The sequence below is a fragment of the Choristoneura fumiferana genome, chromosome 18, assembly GCF_025370935.1.
Source record: "Choristoneura fumiferana chromosome 18, NRCan_CFum_1, whole genome shotgun sequence".
Classification (NCBI taxonomy): Eukaryota; Metazoa; Arthropoda; class Insecta; order Lepidoptera; family Tortricidae; genus Choristoneura; species Choristoneura fumiferana.
Genome location: NC_133489.1, coordinates 20,139,260 through 20,160,595, shown reverse-complemented (window position 1 = coordinate 20,160,595; position 21,336 = coordinate 20,139,260). Strand labels below are relative to the sequence as shown.

The 21,336-nt window shown below is 36.8% G+C and overlaps 1 protein-coding gene across 1 annotated transcript in view; it reads left to right on the top strand.

The window, feature by feature from the left end:
- LOC141437833 (uncharacterized) overlaps nucleotides 1-21,336 on the top strand; it is a 75,466-nt gene that overhangs the window by 49,136 nt on the left and 4,994 nt on the right. The window lies entirely within an intron of this gene.

Sequence of the window (21,336 nt, the reverse complement as noted above, 5' to 3'; positions counted from 1 at the left end):
AAGATTGTAGGTATGCAGTCACCGTAAAGGTTGTAAAAAAAATTCTTAATATTTACAACACACTTACCGATTTATCCACATATTTCTGGCCATCTTCAACTTCACCACCCCCTTCTCTCTTCTCCTCTTGTGAGTGATCATAACTGTTCTCAGGATGATGTTTCTGTATGGCTTAGGTACACGTTACTACGATGCAGATAGCAGATACCTACTTTCCTAGATTGTAGATAGTTTTTCACATGTGTGTATACTAAATACATTCACCACCACGCGCCGGGTATTTTTCCTTTATCGGAGATAGGTCAGAAACTAACGAAATATTAGAATATTCGAGTCCCATTTCAAATCCGCCATATGAACTCTATGGTCTTTGAGTCTAATCATCACAACTTTTCGAAATCCGTAGTTCTACATCTACCTCTCTAGTTTTTAAAGAGACCTCTTGTGTAAAAGGGGGAGAACTCCCGGACCTTTGATGTTCTGAGAGCTTGCTGTAGACAAGTGCTTTTTATTCCTTGCATTATGCTTTTAATTACCCTGTTGTATTTATGTTGTGTGGATAGGTACACATTCGGGCTATTCAAGACCATAGTAAATAGGCTGCTACTGAACTAGTAATCAACATCTTGGGCCTCGTCTGCACTTAGGTGAGATAGATAGCATCAATCGCTGGTGTCACTGGTCAATTTTAAAGTACAAAAAAGTTACTATAAAAGCTCGCTCAGTATATTTCTTTGTTTGCGTCAAATCTTGCAAGCTAATTTTAATACACTTCCAGTGGTCGGACATGTATACTTGAAATTTGGTATACATACATACGAGTACTTACCTAAGTAACTATTATTTATGTAGCTTTGATGACAATGTTAATACAGTCAGCAAAAATAAGCTTTCATTAAAAATATTTTTTTAGGAAAAACTTATTTCATGATATTTTACTTAGACTAGCGTACGAGATATCTACAAACTTTCAGTATAGCCTTTGATGAACTAAGATGGAAATGTTTTGAATATTCTTTTTCTCTTTCTTCTGAATCTTTGTTAAAGAAATACGATGTCGTGACAGTGATACCTGCGAAAGACTCGAAACATTGGGATTTCTGAAGAAGACACTAAATAAGTTTTGTAACGGTGCGATTCTCCCATTAAACTTTAACCTTTTTCGATATTTTCCACGCATGCGATTTAGTATCTTTGGCATTTCGGGATCAATTGACCTTTTAAATCGTTGGCAAGCGGCATTTATTCAAGCATTGAAAGTTCCAGTGAGCTTCCCTTTGATCTAGATGTGTATCTATTTAGACAGGATGTAGAAGTACCTACCTAAATCAAATATAACGTAAATATTAACGTTTATTACAGACCAGCTTAGGGTCCCTAGGTTGTTAGTAGATAATACATAATCTTATTTAAAAAGGATGGAAGGAAAGCATAACACAAAAATTCTTCTAGTTTGCCAAACTTTTTGATGGGATTTCTTTGAATTTATTTTATGACCAGCTTTTGCCCGCGACTTCGCCCGCGTGGAATTTCGTTATTGCGCGCTGTTCCCTCGGGAACTGGCATTTTTCCGAGATTAAAAGTAGCCTATGTCACTCTCTGACCCATAAACTATCTCTATGCCAAAAATGACGTCGATCCGTCGCTCCTTTTCGACGTGAAAGACGGACAAACATACTTCTTGGACATAATTTCTTGCGAGTTCTGCCTTTTTGCAGAATTAGTGTTTGCCAAATGTTTCATTTGCCAACTGTTTCATTTGCCAACAGTTTCATTTCCCAACTCCCAATTTTCTCCGAAACCAAAAATTTTCTCAGTGTCGGTATTTTCTTATGCTTTTATTAACTCTCGACGCAAAAAGAGGGGTGTTATAAGTTTGACCGCTATGTGTGTGTCTGTCTGTCTGTGGCACCGTAGCTCTTAAACGGGTGGACCGATTTGAATGCGGGTTTTTTATTTGATAGCAGGTTTTCTAGCGATGGTTCTTAGACATGTTTTATCAAAATCGGTTCAGCCGTTTTGAGATATTGAACTTTGAAGTGACAAAGTTGGGGGTTTTGCAACTTTTCGTTGGTATGGTTATAGAGCACAGTATGTTAGGCTAGGTTTGTTTTATGAAAGTCGCGAAAAAAATATAGTTTCAGAGAATATCCTGAGTTGGCAAATGAAACATTTGGGAAACGTGAGTTGGGAAAAGGCAGAGAACCATTTTCTTGGCATAAGTACATAAGTACAGTCACCCGGTGACAGTTTCCAACCATAATAATACTAGATACGTCACAATGGCTGTTCATAAATCATTACCGATTTCGCTTGTCAAACTATTTAAAACAAAGCTACATCAGCTGAATGCAAACGAGCGTGACTTTACGAGCGCACACAATAACATACGAGCAGTAAACGACGGCCGAACGAAGCCATACGTTTGTCATATTTATAGCATCGATTGTTTCTTTGATCCAAGTTTATGATTTGTAGACAGACTTGCAGTGCATTTGCGAATTGACATTTTAACAGCTAGGTATTTACAGATGATGATGGTACGTAAAGAACTTGTGGGTTTAGAAGAAATGTTGAATCTTTTTTGCCTTCGTGGTCGTTATCTCGTCGGTCAGTCAAAACTCATGAAGTTTTAAAGAATCCAAAGCAGAAAAAAGTACATTTTTTCATTTAGACATGAAGGAAAGAAAACATTTATTGGTGACAACATCGAAAAATATAAATAAAATGCACATGTCTCGAAATGGTCCAAAATCAGCAAACTGCCGGTTTTACGTACGGCGCTGATCTTCCTTTGGGACCATCAGGTCATCACACACACAGGTCAGGTCATATGTCATAAAAACCCCAGATACTTTTGATTTTGTGTGAAATCGCTATCAGGAGTAAAAAAACCGACAGTGACTGATCAAATAACTGTTTCACATCTCAAAACTTGCCAGAAAGTATGCGATGTTCCAACCTGTGTAGATGGAGAGGTATTTGAGGAGACTACCCTCTTTTGTTTTCGAATGCTTCTTCTCTTTATGTTTGGCCAGCAATTTCAAATATTTACTTCGACGTATCAATTCTCAATCAGTGTCTCATCAACCGATTCTGGAATACCACCGATTTGGACCGCTGCCACCCGACCCGGCGCATATAAACTGCACAGTGAACTTGTCATTTGGTCCGAATTGTAAACAGGAAGCGTTCGGCTTTAAATAAATAGATTCAGACACGACTTTAACTGATGTAGCTGTAGGTAAATAACTGCAAAACGATATTAATTATACACGGAATCTATGTATTATCTGGAATTTCAATGATAGATTTCCCTGTTCCTTATTGCCCTCTCGAGTCCTTATGGGTCCTTTCGTGCTACCGACTTTAACATTAACAAAAAAATCACTAAAAGTTTTACAGCGTATATTTTTTTCTTCAGTCAATCGCAATGCAATAAATTTGCTTGTAAGCAATAAAACTGCCGAAAGCGAAGTGTTAATTTGATTCAATTGAGGCAATTACAAGTCGTGCTACTGTTTTATCTTGAGGTTCAGTATCTGGTTTGTGGCAGAATACGGGCGCGGGTCGTGGTCGAGGCCAGCTGATTGGGGTTAAACGATCTTTATTGGTTTATCAGAGAGCAGAGGCAACGAAAGAGTTCAAATTCAATTAATAAATTTCAACATCTCTTGATTTTAGATTCATTTAGGTGTTACACTTAGCTATCAAAATCTTTTTGTTACTATAGGAAGTGCTTGTGGAAATTCAATTTGATATTGATAGCTCACTAATGACCCTTTGGCCCATAACCCCCTTAATACAGTCACCTGCATTCATAATATGCACAGCGGATAGTGTTGTGAAAAACGCTAATTTCGAGGCTTAAAGACTCGAACCCTAAAGACTCTCGAGTCAAGGCCGCAAAGAAGAAGACGGTTTCATGCATCCCAACGCATAAAACAAGCCAGTTCAATTCTCAAATGTAGTCGAGTCTTTAAGACTCGAGTCTTAAGAGTTCGAGTCTACCAGTACACTATCAAGCCTTTTCGACTCGGTTATTCTACTCCACATCGATCCTATGTCATCTAATCACAAACTACAAAGACACAATATCCGCCAGTAGCTATTGTGATGGCTGAGCCTTGAGGACGCTCCCCGGCCTTGGGTGGCGTGGGAACAAACCGCCGGCGCCGCTGCCGTATTTGCGTATAAGCCTTGATGGTAAATTACGGTTGAATTAAGCCTGAGAAGCCGCCAATTTTTATATCGTGTTAGAAGACTAATAAAATAGAAAAAAATAGCAAAATCGATAGTGATAAGTACATATAGGTCTAGCCTAAACAATTAGGTGTGGCAGTCAAAAATCCACTGCATTGCACGCCACTTTGGTGAAATAATGAACTATTAACTGTTAAATTAAGACCTTTTCTAACATTATTTTCAAGCAATAAATATATATGAATTAAAGGTACCTAGGCCGAACGAAGAACATTGCACTAATGCAAAGTTTCGTGTCTCTAACGCGCGAGGTTAAAATTATCCTATCCGTTGTTTTCAAAGGACCAGCTTTACTTTGTTGCTAACCTCAGGTTTTATTCTGTATACTGTTTTTCTAAATCCTACTAGTTGTTACCCGTGGCTTCACCCCCATTGCAGTTTTTTTTTCTAATTTTGTTTAGCACCAACTTTGTCATCACAATAACGAACAGTACAAAAATATAATTGTTCAATTTGGTGCCGGTGGAAGTTACGAGTGTAGGTAGGTACATAATATTTCGGCCAATTATTTTTATTAATATATAGATAGATAATATATTTAACCAATCCATTGTGTATTGAGTAAAGTCGATCTGACGGCAAAAATATCAGCTCTATTAAGCCTGTCGTTGCCGCTATTATAATTTGATCGACCTTCTAGCTGCCCCAATAATGTCATCGCTGAATTACGGGGGAAATTGTCATGCGATATTCCTATTTCCCTTTAATATTCTCGTCATAAGCAGGTACCAACTTCCAACTTCCAACTTCTTCCAACTTCCAACCAACCAACCCAACTCCAACTTCCAACTTCTTGGGAAAAGGCACGTGTGCTTTATTTTTAAATCAATCAATGGCTGAAAGTACATATACCATTTTGCATACCTCACCTCAGTTCGCGGTTTTAAATCTGAGTAGACCTCATTAACCAAGGACCAAGTTTTATGATTAAGGTTTAAGAGATTGTTCATATTTTTTTGATTCAATACTTAATCTTCTACTGCAATACAACCAACCATCATTTCATCATCCATTCATCATTATCAGTCGGACAGAAGATATCAACTGTTGAAGAAAGGACTTCCCCTTGGAACGCCACGACAAATGACAATTCGGCACCTGCAACTTTCGTGATGTCGTCGGTCCACCTATTGGGGGAGCTGCCAACGCCTGGCCGTCTAGCTCATACTCGACAATTGAGAAGCTGAGAACTTTTCTCCCCCCAACGGTTATCTTAGCGATGTGGCCCGCCCATTGCCAATTCAACTTGCATGTTCTTAGCTTAGAGCTATGTCGATGACTTAAGTTCTTCCGCAAATAGGTAATGCGGATTCTATCGCACACTAAATTTTAATTACAGTCATAAAATTAATCAAAAGTATATAGTCGATATCAGTTTGCAGTGTCTAATCGAAAAAAAAGCTACTTTCATCGCGAGTAATTGTTTATTTGAATAAAAAACTGTATGATTAGGCAACTGCGGATCGATTAAGATTTTTTAAAAGCACTTGGCCGATTCCCCTGGCGACTTCTGGAGCAGAGCCAAACCCGCAAAGAAGTGTGCACAGGCTCGCAGGAAACGTTGCTAGACAAGTTTGATGATTCTGACATTTGGGAGAACTAAGGTCGCGAGAACTGGACGTCAGCGAATTGCGGGGCGGGCAGTGGCGCGGCGAGTGTTTTCTCTGTTCATTGCGCGATCGAGGAGCTCGATACCCAGTGGTTACGTGGCCACACACGCAATGAATATTGAACAGAGAAATGGGCTGATGCCCTTCCCGACACGCGGTCCATAGGAATATCAATGCTGCTTGCACTCTGATTGAGGGTTTCTCTGAAAGGCAAGTTGGGGTTAGTATCGTGAGATCTGTTTGACAACTTTGACATTTGTGTCACGTTTGAGGTTGGTTTGTAACTAAATGAGCCAATGAGGGCTACCGTTTTCGCGCTCACCAGTTGGCGCCACTGTAGACAAAGATCCTGGCTGAAGTATAGTAATTTGTTATTACGGGTGTTAAAACAAAATTTACATTAAATTTTTTTTAATACCTTAAAGCCGTACTATGAAAATATCGAGCATGCCACAGTGTTGCGTAGTTCCGTTTTGTTCGGAAAAAAGGGAATAGGTTACAAAGGTTTCCGAAAGACAAAAACTGTCTCAAAACACAGACATTCATTGCCCCGTAACGCATATTTGCCATAATTAATATCAGGTATTGCAAAAAATTCACACAATTATTCTAATTAGATACAAATCAACCCGCGTAGCTCACCCAAAACAGTGACATTTGTCATTTCGGTCATCTCTCGCTACACTAGCGCCTCTAGCGGCGAATTCATACGCGATAGCCCTCATTGCAAGCAAGACTGCAGGGCTACTACGAAATTCGAAAAACGACTGACGCTTATACTATTTAATACGAAAATGAGAGGTACGCGCCGATACGAACTTCGATTTTTGAATTTCGGAGTAGGACCTCTGTAACGTTAAGCAGACCCCACGCTACAAATACAAACCAGCCCGTCAGAAAAATCATCGTTGATAACACTTTTTTTGGGAAAAATGATTTGCGGCGATCTTTCAAGTAAACAGGCAAGACCAATAGTGACCTATACCAACCGAATCCCGCTTGCACGATGGCCTTTATGGCTTCAATATCGAGCCAATGTTCATATTTAGAATCGTCTCCGGATTCAAAAATAGGCATCTGTATCTGGCTGAATATAACGCGGTGCTCTGCTGGAGTTCGAGTGATGATAAAAATAAATTTATCATTACTTTAGGGATCTTACGCATAAGCACGATATGATATTGCGACGTGCTGCAACCTGCAACGCGGCATCATTTCACGATGCGACGTCGTGTTTTGAAAAATCACGGTGCAATCCTTCGTAGGTTTCCAGGACCACGAACCATGCCGCGTCGTAGTATGACGTGATACTGTATCTTATGTATGTGTAAGCCCTTAAATTACCCTTAAAATTATAGGAGAAAGAAAGCTGAGACGATGGCTCGACCAGCGAAAAGATGAACATATTCTTTACTTGTCTAGAAGTTATAGTGAATTTGTTTAACACTGAGTAAACTAAAAGAATTTCTTTGCTCACCCGCGACCTAGCCGCGCGTAGCAGGTGAGCAAAGAAATTCTTTTAGTTAATTGATATACCTCCGCAAAGTAACGCCTGATTCAATAAATTATTTATAACTGAGTAGTTTCGTAGGTAAAAAGAATAATATTCGATGTAGTCCGTCAGTTAAATTATCAGCATATCTGTATTGGATAAGTACGTATTTTTTAATGAACTAAAAGAATTTCTTTGCTCACCTGCGATAATAATAATAATATCATAAGGATGATAGCTAAGCTTATGCAAGATATGCGTGTTCATGCAGATCCTCCACACTGTAAGAACACACACAAATCACACAAACCCATTATCACCACCACCACACACTACACTACACTACACTGACGGGTTTCGAACGCAACCAAAGCTATTCTTTTACTTGGTTCATTGAAATGGACCTCCGCAAAGTAACGCCTGATTCAATAAATTGCGTATTTTTTTCATTGGTCAATCAAAAAAAAACCGGGCAAGTGCGAGTCGGACTTGCGCACCGAGGGTTCCGTACACATTTATAGGTATGTAAGTAAACGGGAATCGTGTCTTGAAGATATTTCTCGCTTTTTTCGAGTGATTTAATACATCCAGTGTATGCAGATACTGAAGTTTTATTTCCTACATTTAGCCAAGTTTTTTTTTGATAAAAGAAATTTTATTGAAAGAATAAGTGAGTCTCTATACATAAATAAGATTACGTAGCTCGCATTAGCCAATGAGGGAAAAAAAACTTTTTTGTGAAAAGTTAAAAACAATCATATCTCAGAAAATAACAGATAGGAAGCTGAAACTTACAGGAAATAATACTTGTCATGAGGGCTCTTATTAAAAAAAATACAGTGAACGTTTGGTGAAAGGGCCGCTTTTCCATGCAAACACGGCTACGCTCTTTGCAGCATAAACGGCTGCATATTTTGATTGCGTTGGCTTAGAAGATTGATTTTTTTCACAGCTCTAAGGGACAGTAGTCCTCAGTATTTGATATAATTTTCAGCTTGATACCTCCACGCGTTCCCGAGAAAAAAGGTCTTGACAGACAAACAGACAGACAGACGGACAAAAAGTGATCCTATAAGGGTTCCGTTTTTTCGTTTTGAGGTACGGAACCCTAAAAACAAAGATGAAGCGCGTCAAAGTTCGAAAGACCCTGCCCGAGACGTCACTTCTTAGTAAAAAGTGTAGGTACGTAGGTGATGTCACACGAAACGTAAACCGGCTATACTTACCTATGTCCACAATGTTTCGTTTAATTTGATAAAAGCAAAAATACGTAAGTACCTATCCTATATTTTTTAATATCGTACTGACGGACTAAGTAACTAACTATATATTTTTTGGGATCTAGCCAATTCAAACAGATGCTAGTTAAGGCATAAAATAAACTACAGCGAGCTATCCCCTCATCTCCTGCAGACGCTATTTGCGTGCGCCGGCGCAGGTCGTTCACCCCGCGCCTGCCTCGCTTAACTGTCCAAATCTGATTCACCGTGGATTCACCACAGGATCTCAGTTACGGCTACCCGCTTTGTCGTAGTTCTTTATCAAATCGTAGCAAAGGTTGTGCGTTTGCTTCATTGACTGACAAATTCGCAATAGTTGAACGTTCGCATGTATTGGGGCGTATCGGAATCGATTACGGTCTTTGATTGAGTCCGACGTTGCGTCCACGCCCGTATTTAGAGATGTGTGTACGCAGCCAATTCTACGGGTGGACAGAAAGAAATACCTTGGTTGTGGTTCTACGCGAACCATAGTAGATAATAATGCGGTTTCTATTACCTTTAGACTGTCAATGTCAAAGTAATATAAAATCCGTCAAATCGACATCGATTTGCAAAAACATGAGAAAATAACCTCACGGTGTGGAAGATAGACATTTAATGTTATTTATTTTATGTCAATCAATTTCGCAGCATAACAATAAATACCAAAGCACTGTGTGACTAAAAGAAATGTTGATTCTAGACCCTTCTATACGTCTTTAAGGTGAACATTAAGGCTACTCAATCCCAGAAAAAGACTGAAAAAATATACTTAACTATTTAATGAATTTAATCTAGATTTAATCGTTAAATCTGATATGAGCTTGATAGTTACTTATTTTGACACTAAATTGGAGCTTTACTTAACGACAAGATGGTTTGAAAATTGAGGATATCTTATCATTGCTTTTATAATTATCTATCTGCTACCCGCGGCGCGTGAGTCACCGGCCGTGACTCAATCCGCGTAGAATTGCATTTATCCCGCGGGAACTATGCAATTTCCCGGGATTAAAACTATCTTACGTCCTTCCCCGGGACTCACTATCTTTAGTTATACCGAATTTCATCTAAATCGGTTCAACAGGCTTAGACGTGAAGAAGTAACAAACAAACCGACTTACAAACTTTGGCATTTGTAATATTAGTGGGATGATAAACGATTTTTGCGCACACGCAATAAGTGGTAATAGAGTAAAATATACACGCCCGTAGAAATACTCGCCCGGATGCAGTTACACAAATGCATTATGCATTTGCAGCGACATCCGCCGCTATTCTGCACGGGACTGGTTCGAGTTAGAGATATTTTATATTATCATGTCCATTTCAATTAAATTGAAACATTTTATCTTCATTTGCATGATCATAAGTGTGCCATTTGTAAGTTACAAAATACGTCTCGATCGCGTTCGCGTAAAAATTTTTATGGAAACACGAACATCTTCCGCTAGAGGCGCTGTTCGTGTTTGCATGAGATTTTAACGCGAACGCGATCGAGACGTATTTTGTAACCGAAGGGCTGATCGCATTTTCATACAAAAGTAGTTTCGTTCTAATTTACAAACAACACACTGAAACAAAATAAAACTTTGCGACTATAATGGGAGCAGCTATTTTGATGCTTATAAGTTTAGACGACCAGATGGCCTAGTGGTTAGAGAACCTGACTACGAAGCTTGAGGTCCCGGGTTCGATTCCCGTGTCGGGGCAGATGTTTGTATGAAAAATACGAATGTTTGTTCTCGGGTCTTGGGTGTTTAATATGTATTTAAGTATGTATCTATCTATATAATTATATTTATCCGTTGCTTAGTACCCATAAAACAAGCTTTGCTAAGCTTACTTTGGGACTAGGTCAATTGGTGTGAATTTTCCCGTGATATTTATTTATTTAAGTAATTAGTTTTCGTTCATATTCAATGTAACAAAATAAAATCATATTAATTTTAAGTTTAGTATGAGAAATGGAAATTCGTTATTGTTTTTTCCGTTACATTTTATTTTAACCAAACCTATACTCATCGCCATATTATAGATTCCAAAAAAACTATTCGTGTGTTGCCAATAAAATGAAAAAGTTTTGCATCGGTAAGTTTTAACTTTTCCAAATGACATACATAAGTAATTTATTTATATATAATTGTAAAATTAAAATTAAATCATTAAATGCAACCGCAAAAATAAATAATTTCATCTCAATATTAATTTCACCTACAGATATTTGGTTAAAAATGTTTTGTAGTAGAAAAGTTCATATTACAGTGGTAATACTTCAGGTTTTAACAACATTTGGATACTATTAATCTCATAATTTGTGTACCTTTATACTACCTATTTATATTTATATTTTTGATATGCACATATACTTAAATATTGACAACAAATCACTGCAGCTGCAGGTGACACCGGATCGTTGTTGGTTGGGTTGGTTGGTATTGATCATGTGATTACAATAGAAGACAGAATGATGCAGTTAGATGTTTTAATTGATGATGTGGTCGAACCTTAAAATAATACGAATGAGGATGAACTAAATTGTTCGGAAATTGAAGATTGAATAAATATTCATATATTAATAATGGTGATATATCACCATTATTGTTGTTTTTACTACTAATAAATAGTACGTAACTCCTTAGTCGCAGTGTATAAAAATAGTTTTTTTTTTATTCGAGTATGTTTGTCAGTCAAACTCGTTATAATGGCCTAGGTTGGTCCTGCTCGTCTCCTCAATCACGCATTATGTATAAATATTTCCTGATCACGTATCTGGAACGCAATACAAACGAGTCCTTTAGATAATAGAATTTTCATTGCCCTCAAAACATAGCTGAATCAATCTGCGCCCATATGTCGTCAGTGTATGCCATAATAATAGTGATTCAGAGTCGTGCTTCAAATCCAATCAAGAGCCGGAAAGCGTTGACCTTGACCGATTCTTATAAATTATAATATAAACAAATTAGAACCTCCATCTGGAGAGGTAATCAAACTATACGCGCCAGTTGTTTCATACAGTACAATCAAAATAATGTTTAGAGATGGCCCGAATGTGGTTTGAACCGAATACGAACTTCGGCCGAACACTCGGTAAAAATAAAAAATTCGGCCAAAAATAGCAGATTGTACAACAAGAGCATAAAACGAGTCATTTTATCCAAGACGTTCATATAGCCACCCGAGCCGGTACGGCGAGGGTGGATAGACACGTCGAGGGGAAAATGGATTTAATGCTCGAGTTTTACACTCTGCTTTTCACTTCGATGGCGAGGAAATGAAATAGCAACAGTGAAAAACATTGTTCACTCACTACGTAAATTGTATTTTTCATGCATTACTATATAATTATATTTTTTTTAGTTTTAGTGATTTATTTTGATTGATTTTTAGTTTTATATAAATAAAAAATGTATTCAAAAATATAAAGAAACTTCTTTGTTTGTGGCTGTTGACACCTAATTACCTTGGTCTTAGACGAAGATTTTATTTTATCTACATGCATATCATAACTTATTATATGTTCAGAAACGACTATCAAATGGCCTTTATTAAGAAACCTGGTATCTGCGGGTGCATCTTAATGTTCACATTAAAGTATCGGTAATACTTTTTTAACAATGCATATTTGTACATATTGTAGAAAACTTATGACATGCATGTAGATAATAATTATTATTATAAATAAAACTTTAGTTTTTTATTATCTGTTTTATTTAAGCTTTGGTAGGTACTTCAAACTAGTTATCAGTAACACTAACTTAAAAATACAGGCCATATCTGAACATATTATAGAAAACTTATGATATGCATGTAGATAAAGTTATGTATGCGGCTATACATAATTAGGCATTATGCACCAGCCACATAAATAACTATTATGCACTAGTGCATAAACAGTCATTTTATGTCGCCTAGATCCAGCATAAACACCAACTTTACGAGCATGAGAAGTGAAAAATTGTTTTTTTTTTTCAATAGGAGATGATCGACTGGTCGTGCCTGCAAGCTTTCGTCTTGACCACACTATTAACGGGAAGTTCTGTTCATAAATATTATTTATTAGTTAACAATAGAAAATAAACAAAGAACTGAATATTGAATACAAGAAACATAGAATGTGAATGTGAACACGTATAATATTAATACAAATTATCATTATACACGTTCACGTTCACATTATATATATTTCTACAAAGCAAGTATGCAGTTCTTATTACTTTCTTTTACTAACTTATTACACTAAAATTCGTAGCAATTAAATACTTTCTAAGACGACACATCGTTAGCATGTTAGGCTAAAGGATAAGCGCCATCTATTGATCAGTGGTGGAACTAATTTTTGCATAAAACAATTAACTGTAGTCAGCGGCCGTTATAAAGTCAATCCTGACACATTGCAAAACTATGAAGTGAAGTATGAATATTAAAAATATGAATCATAGGCAAAAATGCAATGCTTACTTGTTGCGTGCGACAGAGTAGTAAATATGTCATTATTTCCAATGGTTGACATTAACAATAATCAGAAACCTCGTAGTTGTGCAATGTGTCAGGATAATGTACATTTTTCTGTGGCGTTGTTTATACGGGGTGGTACCAAATGATGTGATGATACTTAAACGATTTACTAATGTTTCGGCAAAAATTATTAAGCAAATTATTAGCTCCTAAACTATTTATCCCACGTTTTTATTTAGGCAAAATGGTATTTCCCAACTCAATGTTTCGCACTGATATCATTTCCCAAGTAATGATTTGATAAATTATTATTATGCAAATTATTACCTGGATTTTTTTTAAGATGTCAAATGTATTGATTGGCATACGTTAATTTAGCAACATATTGAATAGCATTCAACCTACTTTCCTTGTGGTTATCCTGGCTGCTATAAAAAAAAACTAACATCGAAGGCTAAGGCGGGAGCGAAGCAACCTGAACTATCCAAGTTGCTTCTGCTCCGAACCGTCTTGCTCGCTCGCTTCGGTCGCTCACACAAATCAAATTTAAGTAAAACTTTGCCATATAAAAATTGGCCAAATAAATGTTATTTGACAATATGTTATTTGCCTAAGCCAATCATTTACTATTGATATAGTGAAATTATGAAGTAAAATTTTGCAATATAAAAATGTTGCGAAATAAGAATATGCCAACGATTAGTTTGCCGAATGAAACTTTGGCGAAAGGTTGGTTGCTATGTGAAATTTGGCGAAACATAATTCGCCGAAAAGGCGGTACACTTACTTAAACAGGTGATAGTGTTGCTTAAACTGAACAACTTTCTCCAACAAAAAAATTTTCAGACTCCCATACAAAATGTAGTGGTTAGTTGATTAACTTACTATGGAAAGGCGAAAAAAAATCGGTTTTGTTCCTCGGAGAATGTTGTTCAGTTTAAGCAACACTATTGCCTGTTTAAGTATCAATCACATCATTTGGTACCACCCAGATTTTTTTTTCCTTGAAGGACGAAGTAATTTCTCTGATAGTCATCTCAGGACTTAAGGACAGCCTTTTTTGACTCTAGGGACAACTACAAAAATAGTTTATTTTTTAAATCGGAGAATAAAAAAAATACAAAATTAAATTTATTCTCACTTTGAAACATTGATTCGTTCGTAGTAATAGTAAGTATTTAATAGATTTTTTACTATTAAAATTCCATTCGGTTAGTATAAAATTTCTAAGGAATAAAATATGAATAAAGCCGAATAACCTCTCTATGTGTTTCTGACAAGGAACTATAAATATGTGCGAAGCGAAGCAGGATGGCCAGTGGTCAGGAAGTAGCGGATCCGTCTTCGTGGTTCCGGTTTATCTCAAATCTTAAATCGCCACTTTATTTTGCCAAGGCATCAATATTATTCAGTCTTTATCCAATTCAGTATCGCAGAATTCGCAGATCATTATCGCACTGCGGATGATTATAACGGACGTCATCGGTTTACGTTACGTCAAATAAACAAATTCGGTTCAGTTTCTTTTCCAAAGCCGCTTGCGCGCCGATTACGCGAAAACGAATGAGTTTATTTTATTCCGTCGATAAATTTGGATGAAAAGCGTCAATGAAATTTGAGAACGTTTGAAATAACTCGATGCTGGATTTTGCAATAAACCGAAATGGTCGGATCAAAGACGCTGCAAAGAATTACTGTAATTGCTGCAGTATAATTTAGTTTCATTTTCTGCATAAAGTATAATCTTTTACTTTAATAGATCGAAATATTTCTACTTTACTTATCTCATCAATCAAATAAAAATAAGTCATTTATTAATAGAAAATTTACAATATATTATACACTTACATAAACTTAAATCTGACATCAATGTCAAATTAAATAGATCTTAAAAATCTTGCTTCATTTATTACCTAACGGAATCATTTAAATACCATTTAAGACGTGAACATAAAAATGAGCCAAGTCTCTTGTGCAGTAAATAAGATTGTTATTCATAAACTGTGTTTTTTGTAAAGGTTTTCTTACAACTTTGTTTGTTTAGATCAAACCTTGCTACTCGATTTTTATCCACTTTTGGTGGTCGGACTTTTATTTTATCACTTACCTACATAGTTTTAAGCCCTACTCTCTTTAATGCGAGGTCCAAAAGACTAAGATATTTTATTGATGTGGTGTGAATGTGATATGTGTGTGTTATGCTTTCTGACAATTTCAGTTATTTACTATCATGATCATTTTGCAGATTGTATTTTATAAAACACAAATCGGTAGCAAAAATTACTGCTTAATATGCAAAAAAAAGTAAATAATCAGCGTCGCGGTCTCGGTACTACAGATACTTAACGTACTTAGTTTAGGAAGATAGCAAGTAAGCACTGAAGTAAGTACTCGAAGATAGCTAAAAATTGCGATAGCTTTCGTAACTCGAACTAGAATCGTATTCTTAAATTATAAAAGCACGCAAAAACCTTCGAAAAAAAACCACGCACGTCGCTTAACTTGATTCTTAACTTGGCGCCTGCACTGCCGCGCTTCATTGCACCCGGATTCTTGTAGACAGACATTGCCTAGCGAGAGAGAGCTAAAAGCGGCGTGGAGACAACAGAACTATATCGGGCCAGCCCATTTAAGGAGCGCCGCGGGGCATCTGCAGCCCGGAATAGGCCATCCGAGCATCCCTTAGGGCTGACAGGTGCCTAAGTCAGTTCAACATTTTTGTCCAAATTAGTCACCATCATCATCATCAGCCGGAAGACATCCGCTGCTAAACAAAGGCCTGCCCCTTAGAACGTCACAATGAACTACAACTCGCCACTTGCGTGGCCTTCCAAACGCTTTGTCTTCCGGTTGGTGGTCGCCACTCGCGGACTTTCCTCCCCCAGCGGTTGTCTGTTCTTCGAGCGGCGATTGACACTTCAACTTGCATGTTTTTTCAGCTATATCAGTGACTGTAGTTCCTCGACGAATTTCCGACAAATTCGTACCAATTGTTGACATGGTAAAGATTCTGTTACAGTTTCCAGGTTATCTACAAGTAGAAGTATAAGACGTTTAAAATCTATATATATAAAACAAAGTCGTCGTGTTCGTTAGGTAGGTACACCATTTATTTATAACTCAAGATCGGCTGGACCAATTTTTATGATTTTTGTGTTTTTGGATTTGTCCTCCTCAGGAATAGGATAATACGAGTAAGTAAATAAAAATGTTGGTAAATTGTCGAAATATGAAATAAAAGAAAAAAACATTTTCCAATACAAAATGTTCATGGGTTTCGTAACTGTCAGTTATACCACATTCCCCACACATTTACAATAAGTTAGTTAGTTAATTAAGTAATGAAGATTTATGGGATTCGATTTTGAAATGCGTAACTAAATGGGGATTGGGGACGATGAGTGGGTTTTCACAGAGGTGAAATATCGCTAGATGGCGTTTGCTCGTGATTGGCTCATTTAGTTATTTAACCAATCACGAGCAAACGTCAAACTGACCTCACGATACTAGTAGCGCCATCTAGCGATATTTCACCTCTGTGAAAACCCTCTCATCGTCCCCAATCCCCATTTAGTTACGCATTTCAAAATCGAATCCCATAAATCTTCATTACTTAATTTATGTATTTTTTTCAAACTGGTAAAAATACATTTTAAATACTATGTATGTATGTATGTAAATACTTTATTTTACATAAAACACAAAAATAGTACAAAGGCGAACTTATCCCTAAAAGGGATCTTTTCAAGCTAATCTAAACAGGAATGGAAAACTTAAAGATAGGCGAGCAGTAATTTATGCACTGTGAGAAGAAACGAATAGGTAAAATGACATAAGTATAAGTAAATAAATAATGTACTTAGTTACCACTTACATTGAACACGATACACACATATACAATTATGAATAAACAATACATATAAATATAAATAAAAAGAATACGATTACCTACTTCCACAGTTTCTTCAATCTATCTATCCCTGAGCGATTACTATATTAGCAGTAGTTGGTTAATTTAACTCCCACCTAATTAAAGACTGTCGACGATAAAATCTGGTCAAGCATGATCTGGTGTATCTTTGTACTGAATGCTAATTTTCAAGCAGCACAAAATAAAAATATAATCATAATAAAAAGTTAGGGCATCTGTGAGTTTTAGCTTTATATATTAGACTGTGCCTAAACTATTTTGTACTACGTCTTCTGACGGTCTTTAGTAAGTTTTGATGTAAAATATATAATATTTTTTTTTAAACTGGACAATCCACTTTATACTTAGCTTATTATAATTACATCGGGTTTTCACAACAGCTAACATTTTTCGAACTTACTTCAGATTGAGGTAGTTCGGAAGTGTTTTAACTTAGGTGAATTTGCCTTTTTGACAGAAAAATGCCTCTCATATAAAAACTACTTTTTGTGCTTAAAAGGTTAGAAAGTTTCCCCTGAGTAGACAAAAGTAACATTATATTTTTTTAAGATTATATCCTAATGAACGTAAAACAGCTTGTGAAAACAAATACAATTGTGGCATTGAAGTTGGAAACGAGTGAAGACCATCAAAAACGCTGTACAAAGCAATTTAAGCACAGTGGAATACATAAAACTAAAACTCACAGACGCTCTAACATCTAATACCTTTAGATGAGCAATTCTTCTATATTTATAAATATATGTATTTCGGGGATCTCGGAAATGGCTCCAACGATTTCGATGAAATTTGGTATGTAGGGGTTTTCGGGGATGAAAAATTGATCTAGCTTAGTTTTATCTCTCGGAAAACGCTTTTTACCAAGTTTCAGCCCGAGCAAAGCTCGGTCGCCCAGGTACTTTTATTATGAGTGATTAATTTTAATATGTAGCTTCAGAGCCACAGACTATTACAAAAAAGTGCTGCTTGAGAATTAGCATTCATTACAAAGATACCTACACAAGATCAGGCATGCCCCGGTTTTATCGTGGACAGTCTGAAATTACTTAATTGTCACTTTTCTCCGTCACATTTATTCGTTCCAACCCTAGCCTACGCCAGCCAATCACTGCGCTCGATCCCTGCGCGCGCGCATGCGTAGCATCTGCGCCGCACGCAGGGTTGCGCTTTTAGAACATATAAAATTAACTCTAGCGTTCGAGTCCGTTGGCACTTGACTGTGTAGTAGTATCGTGTGAGCTAACTTTAGGGGCGGTAGACGTGAGCTTGCCTTCGGAATCCAAAAGCTTAGTGGTTACTCGACCTGAAATGTAAATTTCAGTTTTTTTTTTTTTTTAATTTATGACGGTCACTGATGTATTAAACTGATGACGGTGGAAGCAGTACACTTCCACTGAAAGTAGATAATAGTTAGTGTTTAGTTTTGTAACTAAGGGACCCCATACCTACATCCCTGTATTATTATTATTATTATTTTGTATTTTTTTTATGTAAGGTCAATGTGGCCAAGACCGGCAACCAAGACCGACAATACTTCATTTTTTTTTTACCTCGGAGTGATCTAGCTGCGTTAATTATTCACCTGCGTTAACAATTGTACTTGCATACGATGAAGAATTTCATAAATAATAGTTAAGCTATAGAGACAGATCATTTTATTCAAATCAAGCAAAAAAAAATAGTATTTTCTAAAATTCGGCGAGTAGACGGACTTCCCGTGTAGTTTAAGGTAAGTCCGTCTAGTAATGATATCGGCCATAACTATGGGTGCTTATATGTAAGTATTCGAATCCTTAAAAAAAATGAAACAAGACAATGAAAAGTGTACTTTAAACGTGTTAACATAAGGTTTAGATTCGGATAAAACACAATTTTTCTTTTTCAAAGGCAAGTCCGGCGGCATATATTACGTAAATGGGGTGGTAAACCTTTTTTGGCAAAAAAATATAAATAAGTACTTACTTATTTATAAGGTTTCCCAATAAAGGATCAATTGAAATTTTAAAATGTATTTTAATAGTTTAATTTTTAATTTACTGAGATCAAAGAGGGTCACCTAGCACTGATAGTGCAAGCTTTGCTTAGTTTGGGGCTAATATTTATTTGATTATTTATTTATTTGATAGGTATTTTAATTTAATATTTCGGTGACATAGTGCCACAGCATAGTGCTGAGGGTGAGGGACACATTTCCGTACTAGTTTCAAGATCAAAATGCCTTATGAAATCGTTATAATATTGAAATCGTAAAAACAGTTGGTAACTTCTGATTCAAGGGAAGTCTTGAATTGACGGACTTGCCTTGTACATAGTAGACGGACTTTCCAACTTAACGAAATTTTATTGTGATAAATGATGGTACGTATAATTACAAAAGTAAACCAATTTCTGATAAATTAACACACAGAATAAAGATAGCTGGTTCTTATATTACTTCTGTAGTTACTTTCTGGTGCAAAATCTTGTCACGAACTATTTTAACAATTTTGTTAGCAGAGACCGTCGCACTCATCATTTCGAGTTCCATACATGCAATTACTTGTTTAGGCGGATTGCTCTGAAGTTCGTTGTCACAGCGCAATCTGTTTTAGAGTGAGGGAACAAGCGCGACAAACTGCTTTATATACTGGACGCTAAAGCAGGAACCGCTTTCAAATTCAAAAGTTATAACGTGTTGACGGACTTGCCTTATAGACGGTCTTGCCCACATTGACCTTAATTGTATACTGTAGTTTTTAAGTATTTTATTTGTAATTATTTTATGTTGAAAAAAAGACTTTCTGCCAAGTTTCTTGCGGCGCATTCTTCTTGGCAGTGATGGTCTTTCCGAAAGCGCTGGTAGTTTAAAAAATGACGTGTAAAAGTGCCCATTCCGGCCTATTTACTGAATAAATGATTTGAATTTGTATCTGTGGTAATATTATTGGAAATGTATCCTGTGTACTGTTTTGATTGTCCTAGACAATTAGTCCAGTATTTGTCTAACACTTTGTTTATATTTTTGCTTGTATTACCTACTGGTTAAGGGAATTGCGATAATCCTATTTTACTAATATTATAAATGTGAAAGTTTGTGAAGATGTTTAGATGTTTCGATGTTTGTTACTCAATCACGTCTAAACCGCATAGCCAATTTAGATTAAATTCGGTATACAGATAGTTTACGTCCCGGGGAAGGACATAGAAATAGTTTTTATCCCGGAAAATTGCATAGTTCCTGGGGGTCCCCCCATAGTAAAAACCGAATTCTACGCGGACGTAGTCGCGGGTAATTTAGAATATAGGTAATTTAGAAAAAAAAAACTTTCTGCCAAGCTTTATAAAATACCTGAGAAGAAGACTTCTACGGCCTCACAGAAATAGTACATTGTGTCTTAAGGGCGGTAAATAAGGAATTACGAACGAGAGTATATTAGAAGCCCGAAGTCGAAGTCTGAGGGCTTTAATGAGTCGATGTTCGTAATTCTAGTACCGCCCGTGCGACATACAATGTTTTCCGGACGTAGTGCGAGTATTTTTTATTTATAAAAGAAAAAAAATAATTTTCCAAATCGATACCTTGGGCTGCGCTCTTGGCACAGCAAAGCCGAACGAGAGTATATGGGCCCGGACGAGTCTGAGGGCAGCAGTACCTATCAGTGCGGGCATTGACTCATTTACCGACCTTGGGCTTCGTGACAAGAAAATTTGTACGCTCAATGACTCATTTACCGACCACGGGCTTCATGACAAGCACATTAAGGTCGAGGGTTTTATTTGGGGGGTTGCAAGCAAGGTAGCCTGCATGTTATGACACTGTTTACGAGCAAGTGTGATGAAAAAAACATTTTGGTTTCGATTTGCTACTTGTCACTTTGCCTCTATAAACACAGGTGGCGCTAAATTCCTGTCGGGGTAGGCATAGACCATAATAAACCGTTGTCTTCTATCCTGCCGAGCTTCCTTGGCTTCTTCCATATTGAATCCCCTCTTTTATGCATGCTCATTGGGTTTCATTTTTTTAATTCGGCACAAATGTCATTTCCGAATGCGAAAATAACAAGTCAGCTTAAGGACTACGCTTGTTTTGCCGGCTATTCGTATTTTATTGTTTTTGTGGACTTGAGAAAACCGGCAATCCAACAATGGACGAATTCCGGCTGATGATAATGATGAAATTACAATACCTAAGTATATCTAAGTTTACTTACATGATTGTTTACTGACGAATGATGTATCTGGCAGATCCCCCAACAAACTGAGCCATGTTTACTCAACACATTAAAGACCGTTCATTCGATGTTCCGATAACCGATAGCGAGCACTTTATTTTAGGCG